This window comes from Chrysochloris asiatica, unplaced genomic scaffold (assembly GCF_000296735.1).
Source record: "Chrysochloris asiatica unplaced genomic scaffold, ChrAsi1.0 scaffold00172, whole genome shotgun sequence".
NCBI classification, from domain to species: Eukaryota; Metazoa; Chordata; class Mammalia; order Afrosoricida; family Chrysochloridae; genus Chrysochloris; species Chrysochloris asiatica.
The window spans coordinates 1,996,092-2,024,017 of NW_006408690.1; positions in this window are offsets into that span (position 1 = coordinate 1,996,092).

Genomic DNA, 27,926 nt, shown 5'->3' on the forward strand with positions numbered 1-27,926 from the left:
TCACTCTCAGCTCTTGCCCTCTGCAGCTATGTCCTTGTCCCTGGGCTCCTGAGCACTTTTAAGAGGTCTTTTGCAGCAGATTTGCCTAAAGTAATGTGTCCTTTGATTTCTTGACTGCTGCTTCTATTAGTGTTGATTGTGTATCCAAGAAAATTGAAATCTAACAATGGGGAGGCATATACAAAACTCTGAAAGAAAAAACTGACAACCAAGAATCTTATACCCAGCAAAATGTCAGTCAAATATGACAGTGAAATCAGAATACTTCAGGATAAACAAAAATTAAGAGATTTTGCAAAAGTCAAGCCAGTGCTTCAAAACATACTAAAGGGAGTTCTTTGAACTGAGAACTAACAAGAGCAGACAGCAATCAGAGACTGACATGCAAGACAATAACACCTAGAACTCATCCAGAGCAGAACAAAACTGCAAGACTAAAAATAGGGGATCTTGGGTATCAGTTTATGATCAGGGCAACTAGAAAGCAAAAGAAGGGGAAAGTATAGTAACAGACATCCAGGTAGTGAGGTGTTCAGGTAGATTTCAGGATAAAACAGACACTTTTAAAATGAGGAAGAAATTAATAAAGTATAGGGAACCCTCAAAGAAACTTAATACATCTCTACATCAAATCAAATTTTGAAAACATTAAAACTCTAAAGAAAGCGGCAAGAAAAGGCACAAAAAAATAAACTCAGTACAGGAAAACATGCAAAACAAAGAAACCAGCACAACCATGAAAAAAACCCCATCAAAATAACAGCAATTAATGTATACCTACTGATAATTACACTGAATATCAATGGATTAACATTCACAAGTCAAGAGACAGAGAATGGCAGAATGCATAAGAAGACAGGATCCTTCAATATGCTGTCTAAAAGAGGCACACCTTACACACAAAGACAAAAATAGATTAAAAATTGAAGAATGGAAAAAATATACCAAGCTAATTGCAATAAAAATTGAGCAGGAATAGCAATACAGATATCTGATAAAATAAACTTTAAGGCAAAAACCAGCATAAGAGACAAAGAAGGACATTAACTTATGATTAAAGGGTCAATTGAATAAGATGACATAACCATAATAAATATCAATGCTCACAACAAAAAAGCCCCAAAATACATAAATCAAACCCAACTAGAATTTAAGAAAGAAATAGACAATTCTACAATAATAGTGGCAAATTTTAATAAAACATTTTTGAAAAAGGAAAAAACAGAAGGAAATTCAGCAGACACAGAGGAACAAAACAACACAATCAACCAACCTAACCTCATAGATGTGTACAGAGCATTCAATCCAACAACAGCACAATAAACATTTGTTTCCAGTGCACATGAAACATTCTCCAGAATGTTTTAGACCACAATGCCAGTCTCAATAAATTTAAAACATCAAAATACTACAAAGTATCTTCTCAGATCACAATTCTATAAAACTAGAAATCAACAATAGGAATATTAAGGGAATAAAATCAAATACATGGAAACTGAATAACATCCTGCTTAAAAGCTACTTGGTATTAGAACAAATAAAACGTGAAATTAAAAAAAAAAAATTCTTAGAAACAAATGAGAATGAAAACACAACATACAAAGACCTTTGGGACATAGCAAAAGGAATGCTGAGAGGGCAATTTATAGCAATAAATGCATATAACCCAAAATAAGAAAGAACCAAAATCATCACATTAATACAACATCTCCAACAATTGAAAAAAGACCGGCCAAGTAAACTTGCAGTCACCAGAAGAAAAGAAATAATAAAGATTAGAGCAGAAATAAATGAGATAGAAAACAGAAAAGCTATAGAAAAAGTCAACAAGATAAGAAACTAGTATTTTTAAAGGATGTTTAAAATCGAAAAATCATTGGTAAATCAAACAAAAGAAAAGAGGTATAAGATGCAAAGAACACACATAAGAAACCACATGGATGATGTCACAACAGGACAAATGGAAATAAAAAGGATAATAACAGAATACTCTGAAAAGTTGTACTCCAAAAAGTTTGAAAATCTAGAGGAAATAGGTACCATTTTAAGAAAACATGATGTACCTAAACTTATACAGAGTGATGTAGAAAACTTGAACAGACGTATAACAAAAGAAAAATTGATCCAGTCATGAAAAAGCTCCCAACAAATAAGTCCAGGCCCAGGTGGCTTCACTGGTAAAGCTTACCAAATATTCAGAGAAGAACTGACACCAATTTTATTCAAATTATTCCAGAATATAGGAAAGGATGGGAAGTTTCCTAATACATTTTATGAAGCAAGCATAATCCTTATACCAAAACCTGGGAAGGGTATCACTAAACAAGAAAATTATAGACCAATATCCCTCATAACCATAGATGCACAAATTCTCAACAAAATCCTAGCCAATAGAATTCAACAGCATATCAAAGAAATAATATATCATGATCAAGTGGGATTCATATCAGGGATGCAAGGTTGAGTAAATATTGGAAAAACAGTCAACACTTACCATACAAATTTAAAAAAAAGATAAAGAACCACACAATCATATCGACTGATGCAGAAAAGGCATTTGACAAAATCCAACACCCATTCTTGATAAAAAAAAAAAACACTCAAAAAAGAAAGATTTGAAGAGAAATTCCTCAACATAATTAAGAGCATATATACAAAACCAAAAGTCAACATTACTCTCAAAGGAGAGAAACAGAAAGCATTTCCTTTATAAACAGGTACCAGACAAGGATGCACTTTTTTCACCATGCTTATTCAATATTGTGTTGGAAGTCTTAGCCAGAGCTATAAGGTAATAAAGGGAATTTGAAGGCATCTGAATAGTCAAAGATGGAGTAAAACTTTCTCTATTTGCAGATGATAGATACTATACCTAGAAAATCCCAAAGACTCAACAAAAAAATTAATGGAACTCACTGGAAGCTTCAGCAAAGTGGCAGGGTACAAGATCAGCATACAAAAATCAGTTGGGTTCCTCTATACTAATAAAGACAGCCCTGGAAAGGAAATTAGGAAAACAATACCATTTACAATAGCCACCCAAAAGATGAAATATTTAGGAATAAATCTAACCAGAGAAACAAAAGAGATATAAAAAAAAAAAACTACAAAACAGTACTACAAGAAACCAGAAGAAATTTACAAAAATGGAAGAATATACCATGCTCATGAATATGAAGGCTTAACATTGTGAAAATGTCAATACTACCCAAAGCAATCTATGGCTATTACACAATCCCAATCCAGATTCCAACAACATTCTTTAAAGAGATGGAAAAAACTATCATAAACTTTAGATGGAAAGGAAAAAAAAAAACTCATATAAGCAAAGCACTGCGTAAGAAGAACAAAGTTGGAAGCCTCTCACTCCCTGATTTCAAAACTTACTATACAACCACAGTGGTCAAAACAACCTATTACTGGTACAATGAAAGGTGTATAGTTCAGTGGAACAGAATTGAGAACCCAGAAGTAAATCCATCCACATACAGTCAACTGATCTTTGACAAAGGGCCAAAATACATTAAATGGGGAAGAGATAGTCTCTTCAACAAATGGTGCCGGCAAAACTGGAAATCAATTTGCAAAATGAAACAAGACCTATATCTCACACCATATACAAAAACTAACTCAAAATGGATTAAAGATCTAAATGTAAAGCTCAAAACTATAAAGATCATCAGTGAAAAAATAGGGACAAACTTTAGGGCTCTAATACATAGCATACATAGTGTGATAGTTAGGTTCTGCATTAATTTGATTTAGCCAGGATTTCTAGTTGCTTGGCAGTTGATAGTTAACGTTATGATGATAGAGTCAATCAATTGAAAGGATGTTTCCTTGGAGGTGTGGCCTTCTCCCAATAGAATGAATACACTAGAGAGATTCACACTGCTCTTCCCTGCTGGGTTGAAATTTTGTATCTGGGTCATCCTCTGACTTCCAGTTCTTTGAACCTGAGTCAGTAGCCTGCTCTGTTGTGTTTGTCTACTAGCTTGCCTGTTTAGCATACCTGGAAAACTGATGTCCATAGGAGGACCCCGCATGCCTGCTCCTGTCTCCCTGACTCACATGCACCATGTATTTTCATGGTATTTTCAATTTCCATTATATTTTCAATAACCTCATATGCATGTGAAAGCTGGACAGTGAATAAGGAAGACCTTAGAAGAATTGATACTTTTGAGTTATGGTGTTGGAGGAGAATATTGAAAATGCCATGGGCTGCCAAAAGAACCAACAGATCCATTTTGGAAGAAGTGTAGCCAGACTGCTCCTTGGAGGCCAAGATAACCAAACTTCGTCTCTCATACTTCAGACATATTGTCAGGAAGGATCAGTCTTTGGAGAAGAATATCATGCTTGGTAAGGTGGGGAGTCAGAGAATAAGAGGAAGACCCCCCAACAAGATGGATTGGCCAGGTGGCAGCATTGATGGACTCAAGCGTGGCAAGAGTAATGATGTTGGCACAGGATTGGGCAGTGTTTCATTCTGCTGTGCATAGGGTCGCTATGAGTCTATACCAACTCAATGGCACCTAACAACAACAACAACATCAACTCTACTTTGAGGAGGCAGCTCTTTCCCAGTCATATTTTCAATGCCTTTCAACCTGAGAGGTTCATCTTCTGGTATTACATCTGACAATTTTGCCCTGCTTTTTATGAGTCCTGGTGTGGTGCTGTGGGATAAACCATTGGACTGCAAGGTCAGTTTGAACCACAGGGACAGTGGTTCAAACAGGATCACTATGAGTCAGAACTGACTGTACAGCACTTAACAAGATTTAAAAGGTTTTCAATGGCTAAACATTCAGGAGTAGTCTGCCTGTCCTTCCTAGTCTGTCTTAGTCTGGAAGCTCTGCTTAATCCCATCCACCATGGGTGACCCTGCTGGTATTTAAATTACTGGTGGCATAGCTTCTAGCATCACCACAGTAAGAAAAACTGACACATGCATAGTAGGTCATTGTAATGCTGCTTTGATGGAGTAGACAACCTCATCTTTCTCCCTCACAGTGGCTGGTGGGCTTGAACTGTGGACCTTGTGGTTCACAGTCCAGTGCCTATCCAATTTTGATCTTCCAATGAGAGGATTAAGGTGCGCTTGACCCAAGCCATGGTATTTTCAATAACCTCATATGCATGCAAAAGCTGGACAGTGAATAAGGAAGACCGTAGAAGAATTGATGCTTTTGAGTTACGGTGTTGGAGAATATTGAAAGTGCCATGGGCTCCCAGAAGAACCAATAGATCCATTTTGGAAGAAGTGTAGCCAGAGTGCTCCTTAGAGGCCAAAATGGCCAAACTTCCTCTATCATACTCCAGACATATTGTCAGAGGGATCAGTCTCTGGAGAAGGATATCATGTTTGTTAAGGTGGAGGGTCAGAGAAAAAGAGGAAGACCCCCAACGAGATGGATTGGCCAAGTGGCAGCATTGATGATGGACTAAAGCGTGGCAACATTAGTGAGGTTGGCCCAGGATCGGGCAGTGTTTCGTTCTGCTGTGCATTAGGTCATTGTGAGTCAGTACCAACTCGATGGCACCTAACAACAACAACATGGATGACAGTATAATGTCAAAAAATGTCTTTCCCTTTATAAAAAAAAGTCCATATATGCTATCTGAATAGATCATTTGCTAATGAAAACACATAAAAGCTATTAATTGAATGCCTCTAGTAAAGTGATCCAAATAGCTACTTTCTTAGCTGAGAATATGAAAAAGTGTTAATTGGGTTATGTTTCAATTTTTTTTAAACTGTTATAAAAGGGAGAAGTTATAAATTGTGTGAATTCAAGGAAATCACACCAGTATGATATTGGGACGATTAGTTTATGCAATTTTCAGCAAAAGGAAAGTTTCCCTCAGGCAGAAATAGCACCATGAAACCAGGAGCAGATGACCAAACTGCTGCGGTTCATTTCCACCGCCCCATGCAGACACAGCCCGAGACACAGCTGAGGCCAGCAGGGTAGCAGCGCACATATTGCAACAACAATGTTAGAGCTGCTAAAATTGTGTAGCACTAACAAAATGCTTTCTAAGCCAGAAGGAATTTGCTATGATGCAGAACAGAGCTCAGTAGCCCACGACACACTGTTAAGTCAATAGCATTTAAGCAAAGTAAAGCAAAGTGATCATTTGAGTTTCCCCAGATATGACCCAATTTTACACATTGGGTAAAGGATGGCCTAGGGATATTCATAAATAAAAGCTACAAATCTGACCTAGAAAGAGCTTGTTATTTTTCTTTTTATCTCATAACTCATGTTCCATGCTTTTCTCATCTATACTCCGTGGACAGCAGTGATTAGATCATAAATGTTTCTGGAAAGAAAGCTAATGCATTCTAGGATGTTTGAAAATATAAACTGTATGACCTGTAAAACTGTGGAACCCTCTGTAGCCTTGAAGGCGCTCTAGTGGTGCAGTAGTTAAGCACTCTGTTACTAACTGAAATGTTGGCTGTTTGAATCCACTTAGTGGGTCTGCAGGAGACAGACCTGGTAATCTGCTTCTACAAAGACTTGTTCTAGTTGTTAAGCACTGTCCAGTCAATTCCACCCCATCGCAACCCTGTATAGAGTTCCTGAGGAGCAGCTGGTGAGCTTGAACCGACAACCTTATAGTTCAAACCAACTTTGCAGTCCAATGCATTAACCCACAGCACCACACCAGGACTCCAAGAGATTACAACCAAGACAATCTTAAGGAGTCAGTCTACTCTGGCATAAGCAGTCACCGTGAGTCAAAATCAACTTGATAGCACACAACAATATTAACCATAACCCTGTTAGATTATGAAAACTCTCCCTGAAAAGAAACCTCGTATTCTGAAATCACATCTTTGTCTGGCTTTCAAGGCCATGAACCATTGGATTTAAGACTAACTTTTCTCACTGGTCTCCCAGTAAAGGAAGGGGAGGGAACACAGATGTGAACCACCCTACTGTGTTCCAGAAGCTGTTTTGCATGTCAGATACACAATTGCTATTGATATTAGTTGCTGTTGAGCTGGCCCCTAATCCTTGAAGATCCCACACACACTTCTGAGTGATTGGAACCTTGTGATCCATGGAGTTTATATTGGCTGATTTTTCAGAAGTAGATCACGAGGCCTCTCTTCCTAGAAGTTCCAGTGAAATCCATTCCATTTTATAGTCACACATAAGCCTCCTCTGACAGACAAATGGTGGCTCTTTGATGTGCTTTGGCCAGGAATCAAACTGGGTCTCCCACATGGAAGGCAAGAATTCTGCTTCCCTCAGGTGCACAATAGGAGTTTAAAGACCAACTCAGACCCCAAATTCTTAGAAAATTTCGTGGAACCACATGAGTGCTGCCCCCCTCTGTAGGGATCCTGCATCTCAAATAAGGACAAAGGCTTTCAGATCAGCAAGACCCAAAGCAGTCCCAGTTTCACCCTGTCACAGCTTCCTCACAGCTACAAGTCTCAATTTCATCCAGGACAAAATAAAAGAGATACACTACTATCAGAGATAATGTACAAATTGAATGAAATACGTCATGTGAATAAGCACAGTACCTGAAAAAAATTATATGTTGTATTTTTAAACTCTCAGCTATACAGTTTAGATCATCTTTTCCATTTTTTAAAGGTTAAACTAATATGAGTACATTTGACAGCGTCTATTGGTTTCTTTAGGACTTCTTTTGGAGTCTTGGTGTGGCGCTGTCAGTTAATGCACTGGCTGTGAGGTTGGTTCAAACCCCAAGGTTGGCGATTCAATCTCACCAGGCACTCCTCAGAAACACTCTATGGTGTCGCTTTGAGTAGAAACCAACTAGAGGACACCTAGCAACGACTTTAGTTTCTTTCATTTAGCCTTTAATTTACTCCTGTTTCTAACTTGCTTAACATCTTTAAATGCATGAATTAGGCTCTACTCTTTTGCTTCCCCTGTGCATAATAAAAGTCCTAGTGTTCGGCTGCAGGATAAAGCACTGGACCACAAGGTCAGTTTGAACCTCAAGGACAGTGGTTCAAACCCACCAGCCTTTCCTCAGAAACCCTAGATAGGGTCTTTGTGAGTCAGAACTGACTCAAAGGCAGCACTTAATAACAATACATAGATAAGGCCTTGAATACAAAGAAAATTATCTTAAATATTTATTGAGTTTGTTTTTATTTCATCACATATTGCGTTTAAATTCAAGTTATCATTAAGTCAACTCTGACTCATGGTGACCCTGTATATGTCAGTGGAGAACTGAGCCCCATAGGGTTTTCAATGACTACGATTATAATCTGAGGCACTTCTGTGTATACTGGAAACTACAGCCTTTCAGTTAGCAGCTAAGCTTGTTAATCATTTGCAGCACTCATGGGCTCCAAATAGGAAGGAAGAACATTTTAAGATATACTGTTGGTATTGATACTACATTTCTTTTGTGATGTCCAGAGCCCTTTGTTTTGTTTTTCTTTCAGAGGCCATGTTTTCAAATAACACTTGGGGGCAGCATTGAGTCAGCTTGCATTTCTCTGTCGTAAACTAGAAGGAAATATGGAAGCCAAGGGTAGGGGCTGACAGAAAATGAATAATTCTCAAAACACGTCACTAGCTTTCAAATGACTGTGCACTTTGCTACAGAAATCTATTTAAAAGCAACACACCCTTCTGCATGCCTCATGGGAGCTTTTGAGGATAATGATTTGTTTTCTCCCTAGCCCTGGGTGGTACAGCAAACTGCAACACATTTTAACCATTTACTCACACAGCAAAATGGAGCAAATGTGCAAGGCACATTATAAAGGAAAATCAACTTAGCAAGCATTTAGCAGGTACATCTACTGTTTTTATGATTAAATACTACCTTAGAAATTGGAATCAATTATTGAATTGAAATGCTCCATTAACCAGATTTTTGCCCCATAACACTGTGGACTCAAACACTAAAGTTGATAACAGATAATTATCTATTCAAGCAACTTCCTAAAATGATCTAGGCCCAGCACATAGTCTACTCAACCTTTCACAGCTCTATTTAGAACACTCCAAGCAGCAAAGCTAGATGCTTGATGGATGCTCGGAATTTTTGCCTCTGGGTACTGAAAGATCTTTATCTATCAAAAGTAGCATGTAATGGTATCTGATAAAATAATCAGTTACCATCAAGTCGATTCTAACTTATGGCGATCTCATTGGTGATCTCATGTGTGTCAGAGTAAAACTGTGCTGTAAATCTTTATGGAAGCAGAAAGCCTTATCTTTCTCCCACGGAACAGCTGGTAGTTTCGAACTGCTGACCTTGAGGTTAGCAGCCCGACTTGTTATCACTACGCTACCAGAGCTCCTTCCCATATAAATTACAGCCTTGGAAGTCCTATGGGGCAGTTCTACTCTATTTTAGAGGATCTCTATGAATCAGAATTGACAGGATTAAATACAACAATTGAGAATATAAGGATTTATTATCTTTATATTTACTATCTCATTATCAGTGTTTTAAAGAAGTTCATTAACTAGGAAGAAATTAATACATATGCACACACAACTGCAAATAATTGCAATGACACTGTTTTATTTTGGGCTCAAAATTTGATTCTTTTCATAGATAAGCAACACTCTCCTCTGTCTCCAAACAGAAACCAACTTACATCTAAACTACCTGGTGTGGAGCTTTTGGTTAATGTGCCAGACTACAAAGCCATTTGAACTGCAAGATTTGCAGTTCAAGTTCACCAGCTGCTCCTCGGAAACCCTATATAGGGTCACCATGGATCAGAACTGACTGAGTGGCACTTCACAACGACAACAAACCCTATGTTTAGTCATGTTTGATCTTTTTATTCCCAATATTTATCTTTTAAAAAATAATAGCATGCATTTGCTCTATAGCAGAGAGTTGGTAATTAAAATGCAAGGCTTTATGATATGGTATATACTCTTTTGTGGTGTTTTCTTTTACACTGTGCTCCACAGGGTTTTCCAGGGCTGGTTTTTAGGAAGGAGATTGGCAGGCCTTTCTTCCTAGATGCCTCTGGGTGGATTCAAAGAACACTTAGGATTGTAAAAACTGCTCCATACTCTTAACTTGTAAGGAGGTGTTTAGGACATGAGACAATAAAACCTGAAGGGAGGAAGATTTTATGACAGCTGGTAATTTCTCTCTTCCACTCAACCTCCTCAAACATGTGGGTAGCACACAGGAGGAACTAGCCTTAGAAGCTAAGACTAGTAGGAGAATTATGGCCTGTCCAGTACTTTCTCTGGGAGTTTGCATCTCAGAAATATGGTGGTGAGAGGTTAGGGGAGGTTAGGGGATTCCCTGACAACATTGTGCTGAAGTGGGGTCAGCCAGATAATCATCATCAAAGTAGAACAGATGTGGCTATAGATACCCCCTGTACCCTGAGACATAGACTCCAATGCTTCCTTCTCTCCACCCTCTGGGAAAAGGTAGAGAAGGGAAGGAATCTTCACCTGACTGAGTCTGAGAATTGTGGAATCAGACCTTCAACTGGAATGTAGAATAGAGAACAAAATGAAACATAGAGATGGACTGACAGAAAACAAAACACTTTGGAAGTGAGACTCAATTATATTTTCTGCCAAGAGCATAACTGGACACTGAGAATAAAAAATTAAACTAGGTCATACAGTTAAAAAAATATATTTTTTTCCATTTCCAAACACCAAAATCTTATCAGTTATCATAGCTATGAAAATGTGTACCTATCATGAAAACAATATTTTGTAGATTTAAAAATTAGTTGTTTAGTGCATTACCCAAAATACCTGACCTCATTTTTCTAACACCCCAATTCCCTGTATGAATGTGATTGATTTTATCATAAATCTAGTTTTTGTTTTATTTTTATAAAGTCCATAGGTGTTGGTGTTGTTTAGCTAAAGACTGGTTGTCACTTCTGATTGTTTTCACTGTTGTTGTTGTTAAGTACTGCCAACCTTGCGGTTCAAACGACTTTGCAGTCCAGCACATTAACCCACAGTGCCACACCAGGACTCCGATTGTTTTCATTGTTGTTAAGTACTGATGGAGTCAGTTCCCTCTCATAGTGACCCTGCACAGGGTTTCCGAGCCTGCAAATCTTTCCTGGAGCAAAAAGCCTCATCTTTCTCCTGCAGAACAGCTGGTAGTTTCAAACTGCTGACCTTGAGATTAGCAGCCCAATTCGGAACCACTACTTACCAGAGCTAGATGGTGTTAATTCTGAATTGGAGAAATGCTTATTCAAATACACCCACCAGCTGTGAAAGTCATTTCATATGATTATTGGCAAACATATTTTAAAATCCTTAGCCATTGGTGGTGGTGGTGGTATGCCATTGAGTCGGTTCCGACTCATAGAGACTTTGCACAGGGTTTCCAAGGCTGTAAATCTTTACAGGAGCAGAAAGCCTCATCTTTCTCTGAGCATAGCAGCCTGACTCTAAATCTCCATTATAGATTGTCTTCTGAAGTATAGCACTGGGTTTGAAAAGCTCTGTGGAGAGGATTGGACTTCTGGGGTGGTGCTGTGGGATCAGCACTGGACTGTGAACCCTAAGGTTGCCAGTTCAAACCCACCAGCTGCTCCTCAGAAACCTTACACAGGGTCACTATGAGTGGGAACAGATTCGACAGCACTTAACAAAAACAATGGAGAGGGTTTCCAGGGTGTGTGGTGGCACTGTGGGATTAGCACTGGACCAAAAGATCAGCCTGAACCATAAGGTCAGTGGTTCACACTCACCAGCTGCTCCTTGGAAATCCTATACAACATCACTATGAGTCAGAACCAACTTGATGGCCCTTAACAACAACAACAACAACAACAAGGTATCTGGAAGTACTGACTACTAACCACAAGCCTGATTTCAACATGAAACTGAATGAACTTGATTTAGGCAAGAGGACTTTGATATAGTGAGTTTCAAAAAGAAGGGAAGGATGGGGAGACAGAGGAAAGGGGAAATTCAATTTACATCAAAGTAGATCAACTGTCTGCTTTGGTATCATTGCTTCCGTTTAAAAGGGTGGGTTGGCACATCCAGATGAGGTTAAATTATCCCTAAATTGTATCCGTGGAGACAAAATAATGAGGCAACAAAGGTTGTTGTACAAAGCTCCTGATTTTCAAAGGATCAGAGAGTCCTCTCAAATACTATCTCTTCAAACATTTGCATAGGTCTGAAATATTTGCTAATTATTAATTTTTCAAAAATGCTAAAACCGTTTTTATTTGAAGCTTTGTCCTGTTTTTCCACAATTTATCAAATATCTATTTTATTTGATAAGTGATTTTCCTTTTATCCTCACTCAACCACCATAAATGAATACCTCACTCAGGTTTCTGTTAAAGTGAACTGAATATAACACATATAAAACCAGTTACATACCAGGAACCCAAGAGTTTAACTACACCTTTTCAAAAGACTGATGCCAGCCATATACTCTGTGTTAATTTATTTACATCACAGTTAATTATAATCATTCCCCCCCTTTTTTTTTTTCCATTTTTCTTTTATAAAGCCTGAAGCCAGATTCCGCTCCTAGAATCTCCTTCTCTGCATTCGGTCATTTAAAATTTTTTTCCAAGAAGGAAAAATACTGTGGGCTTAGAGGAACCATTACTCACAGTGGGAATGCCCTTCTCCTCCCCAAAGCCTCCCCACTGTGCAGTCTGTAACCAATTGTTCCTGTTGAATAACAATGGGAGCTGCAGGGCTTTTTCAGTTTGCCGCTGCTAAGAGTTTAGGCAGCTCCCTTTTATGTGTGTGAAGTCATTACCCAGAAGCCCCCAGGATTCCATTATCAGCTGCCAACAGATGGAGTCTATCAGCGCCCTGTCAGTCATCCCACACCTGTGGATTGAGTGTGAGCGCCAACAAATTAATTGCTTAGAAATATAAAATCAGTAAACTCAGATTCGAAAGGATTAACAAAGAAGAGATTAAGCAGGGGAAGAGGCAGTCAGTTTGCATGGTGCTGGAGAACCGTATCAGTGTTGGAATATCTGAATGTGTGATGTCTTCAGCGTTTCATTTGGTTTTCGAATATGAGAAAGGCAGCAGGCTTAGAATGAGAAATGTTTGGAAATCAAAGCAAAGGCAATTTAAAAGAAGGGCCAATGCCCATTGCATCTAGTTCAGCCATTCTATGTGTTATGAAGAAGAAACAAACAAAAAAATGTTTCCTCTTCTATTTGTGTATTTTGCCAGCAACACAGTGACTATTCATACTTAATTTATTGATTTATTTCCCACATTTTCATTTGCCATGTTTTTCAAGCTTTTTGTCTTACTGCTTTTCAGATTTTAGAACCAGCAAGGAGATTTTTTATCTGTTTTCCATAACTGGGTTTATTTTTATAACTTTTATTTTCTTGTTTCCATTAAAGGATTTGTGTGTAGTTACAGGTATATTTCCCTCTAACAGGGAAAAATGGTTCTTGACTCCATTGCAAACATAATTTCCAGTAACTATATCTGAATTGAAATAATACGTTTCTCCATCTAATTGCCTATTTGTTATTGTAAAGTGCCATGAAGTCAGTTCTGACTCATATTGACCCTGTATAGGGTTTCAGAGGAGTGACTAGGGGGCTTGAACTTCCGATCTGGCAGTCCAGTGCTTATCCTATAGCTCCATACCAGGACTCTGGTGGTGGTGGTGGTGGTGTGCAGTCCAGTTTGTTTTGACTCATAGTGACTCTGTAGGGTTTCTGAGGCAGAAAAAGTCTTTATGAGAGCAGAAAGTCTCATCATTCTTCTGAGGAGCAGCTGGTAGATTTGAACTGCTGAGCCCCGTGTCCCCAGCCACTCCATCTGTCCACGCCATCATCTCTGTCTCCATGCCTTGGTTGTGAGGTCACTGATGAGTTATCACTGACAAACGCTCAAGAAATCCTAACTGTACTCATTTTAGCAAGACTGAGGTTTTTTTAATTCAGTTTTGCAAAATCGGGCATCCAACCCAATAGATATGGGAGGACATACTGCACGACCGGCTTGCAAAGAGTTTTATTCCCCTGTTTTGAGAGTCCCTCCCCCAGTTAGTATGGGGTTCACAATCTAGCTTAGATGGCACTCATGGCCTTAATGACTGTATTTTTATTTACTCCTAGTCTTAGAACAGATTTCTTTCCCCCCCTCCCTCAATTCATCCTGCTCACATACCCCTGGGTGTAAATCAATAACCTATTTCTGGTCTAGCAATCTCATGCTCCCTTTATTCCTGAAAATGGACCATCTTGAGACACAGTATCACTGCTGAATGTATGTCAATTACTTCAGGGTTGAAGTTTCTAAGAGCCACCTTTCTCTTGTGATCTCACACATGGTCAGGAGATCAAAATCCATATCTGCTTGGTGTTGACCGTCTGGACACAGGGAGACCCAAGAGGGAACCTTGCCACCAGTACCACCACCACCATCACCAACACCACATCCACACTTACACAACAATCAGAGCATTAGTGATTCCCTTAGGAGATACTGAGGAGAAGAGATAAGAAATGCATTAAGCTAACAAACCAGTTGCAATTTGTACCCCCTACAGACTCTGATAAAAGCATAGCTATTGTTTATGTTCATCAGGGGGACAATGTACTGCATTTAATAATATTTAATCTCCGCGGGAGAAAGATGAGGATTTCTACTCCCGTAAAGATTTACACCCTCGGAAACCCTGTACAGGGTCGCTATGGGTCGGACCCGACTCAATGGCACTTAACAACAACAACAACAACAATCATGGTGTGGTAGTGGTTGTGTTGCCATGGAGTCAATTCCAACTCAGAGCAACTTTGTGTATGGTTTCTGAAGCTGTAAATCTTTACAAAAGCAGAAAGCCTCCTCTTTCTCCTGCAGAACGGCTGGTAGTTTTGAACTGCTGACTTTGAGATTAGCAGCCCTAACCATAGTAAATAGTAATATTTTAATTTTACTATTTGCTGTAGAAGGAGCTCTGGTAGCGTAGTGGTTATGAATCGAGCTGCGAACCGCAAGGTCAACAGTTCGAAACTACCAGCTGCTCCGCGGGAGAAAGATGAAGCGTTCTGCTCCCGTAAAGATTAACAGCCTCAGAAACCCTGTGCAGGGTCACTATGAGTTGGAACTGACTCCACGGCACATAACAACACCAACATTTGCTGTAGGGTAAGCACTGACTTTCAAGGATGGTTTTAACCACAAAGTCAATGGTTCAAATTCACCAATCATTCCTTGGCAACCCTGTACAGGGTTACTCTGAGTAAGAATCGAGTTGATGGCACTTAGTAACAATAGCAAGTGGCTTTGTAAGACAAGCACTGGATTACTAACCTCAAGGTCAGCAGTTCAAAACCACCACTGCTCCTTAGAAACCTTACACAGGATCCCTGTGAATTGGAAAACACTTAAGGGCACTTACAATAACAATAAGCTTGACTCCCTAAGGTGGAATCCTGGTCCTGCCTTGGTCAAGTTACTTAACTTTTCTGTTCTTTGGTTTCTGTATCTGTAGAATATCAAGTGTAATTGTCCCCAACTAAGTGGTTTATAGTGACAATTACATGTTGGGAGATGCGTCCTGTGGTAGCAGAATAAATGTACTAAATAAATGTTAGCTATCAGGCAGTGTTTCGTTCTGCTATACATAGGTATTTTTATTCTGCTATCTGCCCTCTCACATTAAAACCATTTCTAGATTTTTGATATGTGGTTGGTTTGTTACCTGGAAGTGTCTTAGTTTCGTGTGTATTAATGATGTCTCACAAGGCTATAAAAATACCATTTAACTAACGCTTGAGCATTATTTTCAACACAAGTAGTTTCAGGCTATGAATTTACAATTTATGAACAACTCTTACCTGTCCTATTGTTGTTGCTGTTAAGTGCCCTGAGTTGTTTCTGACCCATAGCAAACTTGTATAGGGTTTCCCAGGCTGTAAGTTTTTGCAGAAGCAGAAAGCCTCATCTTTCTCCCATTGAGTGGCTGGTAGCTCCAACCACTGACCTTCTGGTTTGCAGTTCAGTGCTTATTCTCTAGATCTAGGATGGGTAACCTTTTATCTGCTAAGGGCCACTTGGATATTTATAACATCATTTACGGACCATACAAAATTATCAACTTAAAAATTAGCCTGCTATATTTGGGGATCCTGGTGTGGCACTATAGGATAAAGAGTAGACCAAAATATCTGTTTGAACCAAAAGGTTGGTTGTTCAAATATGACAGCTTTCCCTCAAAAAACCTACACAGGATTGCTATGAGTTTGAACTGACTCAAAGGCACCTTAACAACAACAACAGCATACGACTGGAGGGCTGGATGTTCCCCACTTCTGTTCTAGAGCCACCCCACTCCAATTGTTGTTGTTGTTAGGTGCCATAGAGTCAGTACTCATAGCGACCCTATGTACAACAGAATAAAACACTGCCTGGTCCTGGGCCAACCTCACAATTATTACTACACTTGAGTCCGTTGACGCTGCCTCTTTGCCAGTCCTTCTTGTTGGGAGTCTTCCTCTTTTTCTCTGACCCTCCACCTTACCAAACATTATATCCTTCACCTGACAATATGTCCAAAGCATAGGAGATGAAGTTTGGCCATCTTGGCCTCCAAGGAGCACTCTAGCTGCACTTCTTCCAACACAGATCTGTTTGTTCTTTTGGCAGACCATGGTACTTTCAATATTCTCCTCCAACACCATAACTCAGAAGCATCAATTCTTCTATGGTCTTCCTTATTCACTGTCCAACTTTCACATGTATATGTTGTTGTTGTTGTTAGGTGCCATCGAGTTGGTACTGACCCATAGCTACCTTATGCACAGCAGAACAAAACACTGCCCAATCCTGGGCCAACATCACTACTGTTGCCACGCTTGAGTCTATCAACGCTGCCACTTGGCCAGTCCATCTCATTGGGGTCTTCCTCTTTTTCTCTGACTCTTCACCTTACCAAAAATGATAACCCTTCTCCAGTGACTGGTCCCTCCTGACAATATATCTGAAGTATGAGAGACGAAGTTTGGCCATCTTGGCCTCCAAGGAGCATTCTGGCTGTACTTATTCCAAAACACATCTAATGATTCTTTTGGCAGCCCATGGCACTTTCCATATTCTCCTCCAACACCATAATTCAGAAGCATGATTCCTGAAAATATCAAGACTTGGGTCAGGTGCATCTTAGTCTTCAAGCTGACATCTTTGCTCTTCAACACTTTTAAAAGAACTTGTGCAGCAGATTTGCAATATGTTGTTTGATTTCTTGACTCCTGCTTCCATGAGTGTTCATGGTTGATGTAAGAATGAAGTTCTTGACAACTTCAATATTTTCTCCATTGATAAGAATGTTGTTTATGGGTCCAGTGGTGAGGATTTTTATGTTCTTAACATTGAGATGCAATCCATACTGAAGGCTGTGGCCACTCCTTATACTGTTGTGTAAATTTGTTCTTACTTAAAATAATTGAACCAACCCCACTTGTAGCAAATGATCACAATCACCTTTAACTTGTTGCAAGTACAGCATTTCAATCATTGAAAAGGTTTGAGTCTTTTCTTGCACTAAAACAGAGGTTATTGTTGTTAAGTGCTGTTGAGTCAATTCCAACCCATAGCAACCATGTATAGGGTTTCCAAGGAGCGACTGGTGAGCTTGAGCTGCCGACCTTGCAGTTCAGATAGGGAACCTTTTTCTGCCAATGGCCATTGGATATTTATAGCATCAGGGCCATACAAAATTATCAACTAAAAATTAGTATGCTATATTTGGTGAAGGAATCCTGGTGTGGGGCTTCAGGATAAAGCACTGGACTCGAAGATTGGTTTGAACTTCAAATTCACTAGCTGCTCTCTGGAAACCCTATACAGGATTGCTATGAGTCAGAGTCAATTCAATGTCATTTAACAACAACAACAACGTTTGGTCAAATATTTAATTAACTAACCCCTAAGGAGTCCTGAAGGAGCTCTGGTAGGGTAGTGGTTACAAATCAGGCTGCTAACCTCAGGGTCAGCAGTTCGAAACTATCAGCTGTTCTGCAGGAGAAAGCGAAGGCTTTCTGCTCCCGTAAAGATTTACAGCCTTGGAAACCCTGTACAGGGTCGCTATGAGTTGGAACCGACTCCACGGCACATAATAACAACAAAGGAATCCTCGTGTGCTATCTTAGGATAAGCACTGAACCTCAAAGCCGGTTTGAACAACAAGGTGGGTGGTTCAAGCTTACCACCCACTTCTGGGAAACCCTATACAGAGCCACTATGAAATGGAACCGACTTAATGACACTTGACAACAATAATCAATGTAATGGCTAGAACTGTGGTTGTCTTGGCAAGGCCAGACCAAATGATTTTGTGGTCCTTATGTGGCCTGAGGGCCAGATGTCCCCTCCAACTGATTAAAGTAAGCCTAAATTAAAAACTTATGCATCTGTCCTGACTAGGGTACAAATTCTACTCAAAGAGGAAGAGATCTCATTCATAAACTGAGACTGCCTGTATCTCAGAAGCCTGTGGTTTTAGCTGGAAAAAGTGCAAACTTTTGTATAAATTATTGCTTAACTATATATGTGGATCTTGGTGATATAGGTCACACTTGAAAATGATGATCTTTATTTTCTTTAGAGTGAAAATGATCTGCCAAGTAGACAAAAATACATTGCACAAAAAGAAAGCATCTTTAGAGAACGTGTTATTTACTGTGACTTCATCCAGGTTCATTCACTATGGTCAGTAGAGAAATTCCATGACTTGATACATAAATGAAACAGATCAAATGAGACATTTCAGATTGAAAAATGGTGCTGTGTTGTACTGGAATGAGTGACTTGGAAGTCAAAAGACCTGGATTCTTATTTTAATGGCTATTAAATTGTGTGATTTTGTACAAGGCTCTTCACCTCTGAAGTGGTCTGTTTCTTCACCTGTAAAATATGATGATTAGATAAGACAGTTTGTGAAATCTTTTTAGTTCCACACTTCTATAGTTTATACCTGTTTAGCATCATCAGCCCTAGAGATACCTGAACCTAATCAAAGTGAGAAGGCAGAACAACCTGACCTTTTCTCTTTTAGTTGATGTGTTTGAGGTTTATTTTTATCTTTCTCTTTCTTTCTCTGACTTATCTGATGAAAGCAGTAGCCGTCTGTGGTAACTTCTGTGGCCATTTTCATTAATTTGAGATCAAAGATATTAGAAGAAACATAGTTGCATTAATATTTTAGCACATTTTCTCCAGGTTTTCCAGTTTTTCCTATGTGAATTTGTGTGTATCTTAAAAACAAAGTAAGATTCATTCCTGATACTCTGTTTGTAATCTTCTTTGCACTTAAAAACATACTGGCAGTATGTTCCAACATCCTAATTGTTAATAAGGGCATATATTTTTTTAAATGGTAGAATAGCTTTCCATTGTATAAATATGCCTTACTTATGGAGTCCTGGTGTGGCGCTGTGGGTTAATGCACTGGACTGTAAAGTTGGTTTGAACTGCAAGGTCAGTGGTTCAAGTTCACCAGCCACTTATTGGAAAACCTATATAGGGTTGCTATGAGTCGGAACTGACTCAATGACACTTAACAACAACAATGGAGTCCTAGTGTGGTGCTGTAGGATCAGCACTGGACTTCTAACTACAAGGTCAGCAGTTCAAACCCACCAGCTGCTCCTTGGAAATCCTATACAGGTTCACTATGAATCGGAACCAATTGACAGCACTTAAAAATAACAACAACATTTAATTAAGCCTCCACAGTTAAATAGGTAGGTTATTTCTGTTTTTCATTCAAATAATTCTACACAATTCATCATTATGTATTAATTATTATACACACCTGTGATTCTTACTTCCTAAGAACAAATTCATATCATGGAATTACCAAGTCAAAGGACATTTTTCTTACAATCCAGCAGCATTAAGAGGGTCTGTTTCTCTCCATGTTCTCCAAAACTTGACATAATCATTTTGAAAAAAAATGTTAATTTGATGAGAGAAAAAAAATTATGATGATTTTCATTTCTGTGATTATTAGCATAGTAATATTTATCATGTGTGTATGGAACTTTTATTTTTCCTTTATGTGTAAGTTATCTATGTAAATCCTATTTGCATTCCCAAAAAACCTATTTAAAGAAACTTTAAAAACCTACTGGTTGCCACATGTGGCCAGTAGGTGACTGGTAGCTTCTGTTTCCATGAATAAGATCTAACCTTGTGAAAGTCTCACATCAAAGTCTTATCTCACCAATCTCCTAAAGATAGGACACTAACACAATAAATGTCATATGGGCAATGAATGAAAGCCTTTCCTAGGTGCTAAGACTTGTTCTTTTCTTTTTTTAAGTTTTTATTGTGAATCAAGTGAAAGTTCACAGAGCAGATTATCAGTTTTACATTCAATAAATACTATTTTGTTTCATTGCAGCAATTACAATCCCCTCCATGTACCATTAGTTAACAGTATTGACCCCTATTCCCTTCGCCCTTTTTAAAGCTTTTATTGTGAATTGAGTGATCGTTTACATGGGAGAACATCTGTTTTGCACTCACCCTTTCATATTTCATTTCACTGTGTTGATTACAATCCCTCCAGTGTATCATCATTCAGTAGTGTTTGCTTCTATTCCCTCTAGCTTTTTTTTTTTTTTTTTTTTGATGTACACAAAAACACTCAGGAATATATAACCATTTAAACAACCAAAGGGCACATTCTGCAAGCATGCCTCCTGGCTGCCAGCACACAGCCTTTCTCTTTCTGTAAGTCTAGAGTCCTTAGATGTTCTCTCTCTCCATGTATCATCTCTGCCTTCATCTCTGATGTTGCTGCTTCTCTGGATGGGGTCCCACATTCTGCTCATGCTCTTTTCCCTTGGTGGTCTTAGGGTCCTCTGTGCCTGGAATATAAGATTAACTACTTCCTTCTTTATGTTACAAAACTTCTACTTTTACAGTTGTAACAATCACATTTATTCATGATAACAATTCCTCACTATTGAATCATAAGAATCTTATCCCCATCTCCTTTCACTAGACCCATCTAGAGAAGAGGAAAACTATTGAGTGGGGATTCTATTTTCCCCTGCACCCTCTGAAACAAAATTCCCTCTTGAAAACTTGTACGTCAACCACTTAGTGCCTTTATAGTCCTCCCTAGGTCAGTGTCCAAGGGCTCTGCAGTTCCCAAGTCTTCCCACACTTCAGCCTAACCAGCCCTTCCTCGTCTCTCTCTCTCATCTCGATGTCTATGGAATGTGGTTGAACTCAGCCCATATCTTCATTACTGCCTTTTCCTGACTTCCACTCACATATAGACCAATGCAGTCACCAGTGAGCTTATACACGTGCTTGTGTGTTCTATTTGAGTTTCAGTCCTGGAGGGGAGTTTGTCCTGAGGGAACTTGATTGCTTGTTTTGATGGTTCCTTAGTGAATAGCTTGCTTGTTTTTATAATAACAAGACTGCCATTTTTGTTTTGTTTTTTCCTGCTGGTCTTTCTTTCAGGACGTATTTTCTAGTCCTCTAGCTACTGTAGGCTGGTCTGCATGTTCTTTCAAGTGGGAAGGTCCCACCTTAGAGCGTTCTGGATAGGGCTCAGGATTCCACCTAAGGTCCTATACACTAAAAGGGCTCCTCAAGAAGACTTTTTCACAGGGCAAGTTCTAGAATCCCTCTTAGGTATTCCAATCAGTTATAGACTGAAGACAGGCTTACAGGTTTTCTGTAATCATGTTTCCAGATATTTCTTTTAAGTATCTATTTTACAATAGTAGACAAGGGAAACAAATATTCATAAGGCAGTCAAACATCTTAACATTATTTCCCCTTTTTTACCTATTCAGACTATGCCTCAGTCCCTGTATCACAGAGCCCTATTGTTCCAAGGCTAAGCATACATCGCTATTTATCACTTTGGCACTTGTTCCTGAAATAAAAAATCCCATTTGTACTGTGATTCCACCTAAGAATTTTCCAGTGAGTGACACTGTGAAATAATGTGCTAGACTGTAAGGTTGGTTTGAACGGCAAGTTTGGCAATTCAAATTCACCAGCTGCTCTTTGGAAACCCCATACAAGGTTGCTACCAGTCAGATCCTACTTGATGGCATTTAACAGCAGCAACATTTATTTTGGTACCACAACTGCTTACGAGCTTTCGTAATGAAAGTGAAAGACTACATTGGACTTAGGAGCTTTCTCAATTTGGTATGGAATTGTGAGGAAGGTTCTGACATTTCAATGAAAGCCATCTCTATGTAGCAAGTACTAAAAGGCCAGGGTTCAAAATAATCCGTGAAAATACTAAGGAAGCAGGTGCCTCAGCAATATGGAAATCCAAAAATTATTACTTTGGTATTTCAGGCAGTATGGAACACATGACTTCCAGCTTCCTACTTTCACAGTAAAAGGGTTGTTAATTCAGAATATTAATTATTTTGATTTTTCAAGAATCAGTATACCTTTTGACCTTCACTGATTCATTCAAATATTTGCCTGAATGAGCAGACCCCTTCTGTTAGATTCAGTCACAAAATTATTCTAGGGGACATCTCCCTTTGCTTTAAGTAGATAAGGCATCTACCTTTTTCTTTGCAACTTCAAACTCTTCCATAAAGCTCTTGTGTATTGCTTTTCAGATTGCCAGAAATTCACTTTTGTCCAAATATATACGGCATGGACACCAATTTAAGGATATGAATCACCTTTAAACATGGCATTTCATCATAAGTGAATTCCTTGTTTAATTATTCAGTCATGACACCAAGGGAGAGAATCATACTGCTGGATAAAGTTTATGTTTGTCACCAAATCATGTGGTTGATGAAGAAATACCAGGGTAACCTCAAAAAAGTTCATATAAATATTCCATTATCTTTCAGTTCCATTTTCCCATGGACTTTTTGAAGCTCTCTCATAGTCCATTGTGTCCCAAGGCTTTGCTTGAGTATTGGTCTGTTACATTGAGTTCTTGATGAGTCCCCTACAAGTAGAAGGGGTGGTCACAGAACTGTCCATAGATATATAGATCTGATGTAGAGAAAACCCCAGGGAGAAAGTTAATCAGGAGAAAAGCAAGAGCAAATAATGGTAGAAAACTAGGAATGGTGCCCTGCATCAAGAATGGCCAGGTCCACCTCCTGTCTACTGCGTCTGTGACATTCAAAGACATGTGAGTCCCAGGGAAGGGAACACAATTTCTGTCTGGTGGTGGATCCACTTAATGGAATGTTATCAACCTTCTGATAATTATCATCTGCTTGACTATTTCTCTCCATATCTGAAAACTGAAGAATAAGATTCTCCGTATAGCAGGCTTAACACCCATTCCCATGGAAAAAATATACAAGGGCACCAACACATAAATTTTCCAAAAGACCTGCTTGGCAGCTTTTTATACTGTAAATAATCTATTGCCAATGTCAAAATTTTGACTTATTAATTTTCATTTTTTTATACCATAATCCATAATTCCATGACCAAAATAAGCAGATATTTTTAAATTGCTTAACTACTCAACAAAGAAGGGAAGCAGAACAGAATTATTTATTTGACATATTTTTCATATAAAGTTGTCAAGTCAGTATCATTTTTACTCTTGTTTTATTTCTTTAGTTTAAACAATTTCTAAATACTATCTTTTATTTCTATCCAAGTCTACCCATCATATGGAATCCTGGTGTGGCACTGTGTGTTAATGCGCTGGACTGCAAGGTCAATTTGAACCACAGGTAAGTGGTTCAACCTCACCAGATGCTCCCTATACAGATTTGCTATGAGTCTGAACCAACTTGATGGTGCTTAACAACAGCCCACCATATGTTTGTTTTCCTTTGGCACTTTTTTCCTGTTTAAATACTAACCCCTCTATTCTTATATGAATTAAGTGTTTTCATTTTCCTTCAGTCATCTGCTGTTTTCTTGCTTTTTAATGTTTCATTATGCTTACCAAGGTCTTTTATTCCTTTCATTTATACATTATTATATTATCACTTATTTTGTCTAGGTTATAGTCAGAATAACTAGAACTTGGAAAAACATCATTATTCACAAGTCAATATCTTTATGAGAGAACACTCTGACAGGTTAGGTCTTATCTAATCTTCTGTACGTTTCCCTTAAAAACTAATTCACATGCACTGTGTTTAGAAATTAACTTAATAATAATAATTTAAAAACCTGTTTACTCTGTTTATTGTGTTGTTATGTGCTGTGGAGTCGGTTCTGACTCATAGCGACCCTGTACAGGGTTTCTGAGGTTATAAATCTTTATGGGAGCAGAAATCCACATCTTTCTCCTATGGAACAGCTGGTAATTTCAAACTGCTGACCTCAAGGTTCATAACCCGATTTGTAACCATTACGCTATCAGAGCTCCTTTTTAATCTGTAGTCATGGTATTTTTGCCACACTGCATGTCATCACTTACAAGTTCTGTAACTTCTCTTTATTAATATAATGATTCGAAGTCTCTGCCTTTCCTATATTGTGCATCTCTGTTTCCTACTGAGGTCACATACTTACTCTTTGGTCGACTTTATAACTGAAATGAACTTACAGAAACATAATCAACTCTGCTCCTCTCTGGATCCTCTTTCATAGACTAGTCACTTGATCTCCAGTTCATCTTTTCCTCTCGAGCCCAGGAGCTAAGAATTGACTTTGAGAATGTGATAAGGAGGAAGCAACTAGGAGAATAAAGTTGTTCTGACTTGTGATGGATTTACAGTTTCTAAATTTTCAATTTGAGATTATAAGTATGCAGTCTTACTATTATATTTCGAATGAAGCTTTTGCTAGTGATGTGGATCTGAACACTTGATATCTACGATATGCAGGATGATTACACTCGCTTGTAAGAGAATATAGGTTAACAATGTAAAGGTCAGCAATAGTGTCTGAATTGGCTGTTTGCAGAATCAAATCTGAATCATTTTATATCCATTATTATATAATGGATAATTTACACTATTAATCCAATTGGATTAATTAAGAAGAGCAGGTATCCAGTTGGCATGGTTAACATTAAGGAGTAGTTTGCCAATTTATTGAATGCACTTGCTTGACAGTCTCTGTTTATCCTTTGATGCATTTCATTTTAAGGGAAGATTTATACAAATTAAACAGTTAAAACTATCAATAAAAGTTATACTAGCATATCCCACACATGCTCTTCAGACTTTATGTATGTAATGTTTCAAAGTCTATTTAGATTGCTGGAATTGGGTTAATTTTAATAGGCTGCTCCTACTTTCTGTTCCACGCATCTGACCTTTTGATGAGCAGCTTACTGGGTGAGCTCACATTTCCTCGCCCGGATGATAACAAGAGTGATATCAATGTAACTTCAGAAACACCTGGATATTTACCACCTGTTTGGTTCTTTTCCATTTGGTTTCAAATCGAGTCTTGGCACCAGATATTCTGAGCCTGTGTCTATCACAGAAAAGAGCCTGACAAACAGTCTGTGAATAACAGACAGCAGCTGGTTGGCTGAGATGAGAGATCTGTCTCATTGCCAACTGTCTCCCTATTCAGGTCAATAAGTATTCAGTAAATGTCCATTTAAAGCTTGGGATCCAGAACATGTAAAATGTGATACTTGTGCTTGCAATGTACCTGTACTTGATACCATTTCTATGGCTAGTAACATTAGTTGGCATTCTGGTTTCTAGGAGGTGACTCCAAAGAGCTGTGAAAAAGTATTGCGTTGCTTTTCTTTCTCAGTCTTTGCCATTCATTATGAGAGAGGTAGACAGACAGACAGACAGATAGACAGATGGATGGATGTTGCTCGTCAGATGCCATCGACTCAGTTCCAACTCATTGCGACCGTTTGCATAATAGAACGAAACACTGCCAGATCCAGGGCCATTCTCACAATTGTTATATTTGAGCTCATTGCTGCTTCCACTGTGTCAACCCATCTTTTCAGGGGTCTTCCTCTTTTTTGCTGACCCTCAATCTTACCAGGCATGATGTCTTTCTCTAGGGACTGGTTCCTCCTGACAATATATCCAAAGTATTAGAGACTAACTCTTCCAAGGAGCTTTCTGGCCACACTTTTTCCAAAACAGATCTTTTTGCTCTTCTGGCAGTCTATGGTTCTTTCAATATTCTTCTCCAGCACCATAATTCAAATGTTTGATTCTCCTCTGGTCTTCCACATTAATTCTCCAACTTTCACATACACATGAGGCTATTGAAAATACCATGGCTTTGGTCAGAGGCACTTTAGCTCTTAAATTGATCTCTTTGCTCTTGAACAATTTAAAACAGTCTTATGCAGCAATTTTTCCTAATGCAATACATCGTTTGATTTCTTGACTGCTGCTTCCATGAGTGTTGATTATGGATCCAAGCAAAATAAAGTCTTTGACAACTTCAATCTTTGATGCATTTTTCATGATGCTATTTATTGGTCCAGTTGTAAAGATCTTTGTTTTCTTTACTCTGAGGTGCACCCATAACAAAAGCTGTAATCATTGGTCTTCAGTAAGTATTTTAATTACTCTTCCTTTGAAACAGAGAAGGTTGTATCATCTACATATCCCAGGTTGTTATTGAGTATTTCTCCGATTCTGATGCCATGTTCTTCTTCATATAATCCTTTTTTTTTTTTTTGATCACTTGTTAAGCATATCGATTGAATACATATGATGAAATGGTACAACCCTGGCAGACACCCTTCCTGATTTTACACCATTCAGTATCCCCTTGCTTTGTTTGAATGCCTGGCTCTTGGTCTATGCACAGGTTCTTATGAGTACAATTAAGTTTTCTGGACTACCACCTTCGCAATATTATCCATAGTTTGTTACAACCCAAACAGTCAAATGTCTTTGCATAGTCAACAAAGCACAAATAAACTTCTTTCTGATATTCTCTGCTTTCAGCAAGATCCATATAATGTCATCAATGATATCGCTCATTCCATGTCCTCTTCTGAATCTGGGTTGAATTTCTGTCAGCTTCCTGTCAATGTACCATTGCAAATATTATTATTTAAACATTTATAGATAACTTAAAATTTATCTTCAGCAAAATTTTACTTGCATATGACAATGATATTTTGTTCAATGATTTCACCCCTTAGTTCACCTTTCTTTGGAGTGGGCATAAATATTAATTTCTTCCAATCAGATGGCCAGTGCTATGTTAATTTGTTTAAAGATTTCTATTTGTAGTCCATCAGTACCTGGAGACCTATTTTTCACCAATGACTTCAGTGTGGTTTGGACTTGTTCCTTCAGAACCATGCTAATGTTTGAAATGCTACTATTTCTTTTTTGCACAATGATTCTGTGCATTCCCTTCTGCGTCACTTAATATTTTGCCCATGGAATCGTTCAGTATTGCACGTCAAGGCTGGAGTGTTTTCTTTGGGTTTTTTCAACTAGAGAAATGCTGAATATGTTTTTCCCTTTTGGATTTCTAACAATGTGTCTTTGCACATTTTATTATAATACTTGAATATGTTTTCTTGACCTGCCCTTTGAAGTTTTCTGTTCACCTTTTTTACTTACTCATTTCTTCTATTTGCTTTGGCTTCTCTATGCACAAGATCAAGTTTCAGAGTCTCATCTGAAATCCACTTCTGTCTTTTCTTTCTTTCATGTCTTTGTAATGATCGTTGGCTTTCTTCCAGAATGATGTTCTTGATATTATCCCACAACTGTTTTGGTCTTTGGTCACTAGTGTCTAATGCATCAAATCTGTTCTTTAGATACTCTCTAAATTCAGAGAGCACATATTCTAGGTCATATTTTGGCCCTCATGGACTTGCTTTAATTTTCTTTAGTTGAACATGCAAATGAGCACTTGATGCTGTTCCATTCTGCCCTTGGACTGGTTTAAGCTGATGATATTGAGCTTCTTCATCATTTCTTCCCACAGATATAGTCAGTTTGGATCCTGTGTAATACCTCTGGTGAGGTTCAGTTGTATAGTAACTTTTATGTTTTTTTT